At 33.3% G+C, this 4,661-nt stretch overlaps 1 protein-coding gene across 1 annotated transcript in view; it reads left to right on the top strand.

The window, feature by feature from the left end:
* The window catches only part of LRMDA (leucine rich melanocyte differentiation associated), a 1,056,075-nt gene that overhangs the window by 783,108 nt on the left and 268,306 nt on the right, over positions 1-4,661 (top strand). The window lies entirely within an intron of this gene.

Raw genomic sequence — 4,661 nt, 5'->3', positions numbered from 1 at the left:
CCCTACAGTAGTTAGAACACTGGGACTTATTGCTCCTATCTAGCTGTAATTTTGTGTCCTTTAGTGTATCCTCCATCTCCTCCCAGCCTCTGGTGTCCTCTGTCCCACTTTTTAGTTCTGTGAGATCAACTTTTCTTACCTTCCCCATGGAAGTAAGGACATACGATGTTTAGTTTTCTGATCCTGGCTTATGTTACTTAACATGATGCCCTCTATTTCCATCCATTTTAGCACAAAGGACAGGATTTTATTATTTTTGGCTGAATAGTGTTTCATTGTGTATATATAGCACATTTTCTTTATCCATTCATCTTTTTTTAGAAGTCTAGGTTGATTTTGTATCTTGGCTATCATGCATTGTGCTGAAATAACCAGGGTGGTGCAAATTCTCTTTGATATATAGATATCTTTTCTTTTAAATAAATACCAGAAAGTGGGATTGACAGATTATGTGGTAGTTATTTGTAGTTTTTTGAGTAAGCTCCGTACTATTCTTGATAGTGGCTGTACTAATTTACATTCCAGCAAAGGGTGAGTCCTCTGGAACATGTATTAATTTTTGTCTTTTTGATAATAGCTATCCTAACTGCAGTGACATGATACCTCATTGTGATTTTGATTTGCTTTTCCTTGTGATTAATGAGGTTGAGCAATTTGGGGGGGTACATCTTTTGCCATTTCTATGTCTTCTTTTAAGAAGTATCTGTTTAGAGCATTTGCCCATTTTTTAATTGAATTCTTTGGTTTATTGCTATTGGGATGCTTCAGTACCTTATGTAGTCCGTCAGATGAATAGTTGGAAATGTTTTCTCCCATTCTATACGTTGTCTTTTTCACTCTGTTGATTGTTGCCTTTGCTGTGAAGACTTTTTGTTGCTATAATCTCATGTTTTGCTTAAGTTGCCTATAATTTTTGAGGTTTTATTCATAAAATCTTTTCTCAGACCTATGTCCTGCAGTATTTTTCCTGTTTTCTTCTAGCAGTTGTATCATCTTAGGACATAAATTTATGTATTTGATCCATGTTGGGTTGATTTTTGTGGAGGTCAAGTAGCGAAGGTCTAATTTCATTCTTTTGCCTCTGGATATCTAATTTTCCCATTACCATCTATTGAAGAGACTATGCTTTTCCCAGTGATTGTTATTGGTACCTTATCAAAAATCAGTTGGCTATAGATATATGGATTAATGTCTGGGTTCTCTATTCTGTTCCCTTGGTCTGGGTGTCTGTTTTTATGCCAGTATCATCTATTTTGGTTACTATATAGTAACGGTGCAGTATCTTTTGAAGTCTGATAATGTAGTACCTTGTGCTTTATTTTTTCACTCAAGATTGCATTAGTTATTTGGGATTTTTTCTTTGGTGGTTCCGTGAAAATTTTAATATTTTCTATTTCTGTGAAGAATTTCATTGGTATTTTGATAAGTATTGCATTGAATCTGTAGATTGTTTTGGGCAGTAAGGACATTTTAGCCATGTCAATTCTTCAGATCCGTGAGCATAGCTTGCCTTTCCACTTACTTATTCTCTTCAGTTTCTTTCATCAGTGTTTTCTATTTTTCCTTGCAGCAGTCTTTTACCTCCTTGGTTAAATTTATTCCTAGGGTTTTTTTTTTCTTTGCAGCTATTGGAAACAGAATTATCTTCTTGATTTCTCCTTCAGCTAGTTGGTTGTTCATGTGTAGAAATGCTACTGATTTTTGTGTGTTGAGTTTGCATCCTGCAAGTTTAATGAATTCTTTTATCAATTATGAGAGATTTTTGGTAGTTTAGGTTCTTCTCTATATAAGATCATGTTGTCAGCAACAGGGACAATTTGACTTCCTTCCTCCAATTCAAATGCTTTTTATTTACTTCTCTTGCCTAATTGCTTTAGCCAGATGGGCAATCTTGTTTTGTGCAGTTCTTAGAGGAAGAGCTGTGGGTTTGTTGTCTAATATGGACTTTATCATGGTGAGATATACTTCTTCTATATCTAATTTATGGAAAGTTTTATCTTGAAGGAATGTTTAATTTCATCAAATGCTTTTTCTGCAGCTATTGAAATGATCACATTATTTTTGTCCTTCATTATTTTGATGTGATGAGTCATTTTTATTGATTTGCATCATTTTTATTGATTTGAACCATCCTGGTATTCCTGAGATAACTTCCACTTGATCATGGTATACTGACTTTTTGATGTATTTTTTGCATTCAGTTTGGTAGTATTTTGTTGAGGAGTTTTGCATCTGTGTTCATCAGGGTTATTGGCTTATATTTCACTTTTTATGTTTAGTCCTTGTTTGGTTTTAGTACCAGGGTTATGCTGGCCTCATACAATGCATTAGGAAGGATTCCCTTAACTTTGGTATTTTGGAATAGCTTGAGATAAATTGGTAATAATTCTTTAAAGGTTTGGTAGAATTCAGTGGTGAAGCCTTTAGTCCTAGGCTTTTCTTTGTTGTGAGGTATTTTATTACTGATTGACTCTTGTTACTTGTTATTTGTCTGTTCAGATTTTCTCTTTCCTTTTGGTTTAATCCTGGTAAGTTATATACATCCAAGAATTTCTCCATTTCCTCAAGGTTTTCACATTTATTCGTGTACTGTTGTTTATAGTAGTAGCTAATGTTCTTTGTATTTCTGTCCTGTTGTGACAAACCATTTTTTGTTTCTGACTTTTATTTGAGTCTTCTCTCTTTTTTTCTTATGTCTCACTAGTGGTTTGTCGATTTAATTTTTTCAAAAAACAACTTTTTGTTCTGTCAAATGTTTGCATTTTCCCCTCAATTTTGTTTATTTATGCTTTGATATTTATTATTTCTTTCCCTCTAATTTTGGATTGTGTTTATTCTTCATTTTATAGTTCTCTCTTATTATAGTTCCCTGTTAATAATAAATTGTTTATTTGAAATCTTTCTAGTTTTACAATGTAGATATTTATTGCCTTAAACTTACCTCCAAATAATGTTTTGCTGAGCCCCATTGGTTTGGTATGTTGTGTTTCTGGTTTGGTTTCAGGAATTTTTAAAATTTTATTCTTACTTTAATCCTTCACCCATTGGTCTTTCAGGGGCATGTTGTTTAATTTCTATGTATTTGTATGTTTTCAAGTGTTCCTCTTATTTTAGATATCTACTTTTATTCCATTGTAGTCATATAAGGTAGTTGGTATGCTTTTGATTTTTACACATTTTTGAGTCTTGTTTTGTGTGTCACTGTATGGCCACCCTGGAGAATATTTCACTTGCTGATGAAAATAATGCATATTCTATAACTGTTGTGTGAAATGTTTTATAAATGTCTATTAGATTCATTTGGTCAATGGTGAAGTTTAAATCCATTTTTTGTTGTTGTCGTCTTTCTGGCTAGATGATCTTTCCAGTACTCAAAATGAGGTATTGAAGTCCACAGGGTTATTGTATTGGGGTCTATCTCTCCTTTTAGATCTAATATTTGTTTTATATGTCTGAGTGTGCTAGTTTTAAGTTCACATATATTTGCAATTGTTGGAGACTCCTGTAGCTCAGTGGGTAAGACACTGGCTACATACACTGAGCTGGTAGGTTTGAACCTGGCGCAAGCCAGCTAAAACAATGACAACTGCAACAAAAACAAAATAGCCAGACATTGTGGTGGATGCCTGTAGTCCCAGCTACTTGGGAAACTAAGGCAAGAGAATCACTTAAGCCCAAGAGTTTGAGGTTGTTGTGAGCTATGATGCCATGGTGCTCTACCCAGGGCAACATAATGAGACTCTGTCTCAAAAAAAAAAAAAAAAAATTTGCAATTATTATAGTCTTGCTGAATTGACACTTTTATTACCATATAATATTCTTCTTTGTCTATTCTTACAGCCTTTGACTTAAAGTCTGTTTTATACTCTTGCTCATTTTGGTTTCCATTTGCATGGAATAGCTTTTTTCAATTCTTCACTTTAACTGTATGTGTATCTTATACGTGAGATGAGTTTCTTATAGGTAGCATATAGTTGAGGTTTTTATTCATTCATTCAGTCTATATCTTTTAAATGGGAATTTAGTCTGTTTACATGCATGATTATTATTGATAGATGAAAACTTACTCCTGTTTTTTCATTGATTGATTCCTTGTTGCTGTATATTTCCATTGTTCCTTATTTCCTCTCTTTTTGTTTCTTTTGCAGTGGATGATTTTCTGTAGTGACAGATTTGATTCTCTTTCTCCTTTGTGTGTTGGCTTTATCAGTGAGTTTTGTAGTTTTATATTTTTACAATGATGTCTATTATCTAATATCTTCCAGACATAAGACTCCCTTAATCATTTTTTAAAGACTGATCTAGTGGTGATGAATTCCCTTAGTTTTTGCATATCTGTGAAAGATTTTGTTTTTCCTTCATTTCTGAAGGATAACTTTGCTGGGCATAGTATTCTTGGTTAGAATATTTTTTTCTTTCAATACTTTGAATGTATCATCCCATTCTCTTCTGGTCTGTAATGATCATGCTGAGAAACCTTCTTTTAGTATAACTGAGGCTCCCTTATGTGTGATTTGATGCTTTTCTTTGGCTGTTTATAGAATTCATTCTTTGTCTTTAACATTTCAATTTTAATGTGCTTTCAATTATAATGTGCTTTGTAGAGGACTTATTTGGGTTGACTCTGTTTTTTAGTCAGTCCAGCTGGTGGTTTGTTGATA

This window comes from Otolemur garnettii, unplaced genomic scaffold (assembly GCF_000181295.1).
Source record: "Otolemur garnettii isolate 467f Iridium unplaced genomic scaffold, OtoGar3 scaffold00008, whole genome shotgun sequence".
NCBI classification, from domain to species: domain Eukaryota; kingdom Metazoa; phylum Chordata; class Mammalia; order Primates; family Galagidae; genus Otolemur; species Otolemur garnettii.
The sequence above is the reverse complement of the archived record's forward strand: the minus strand, read 5'-3'. Positions and strand labels throughout refer to the sequence as shown.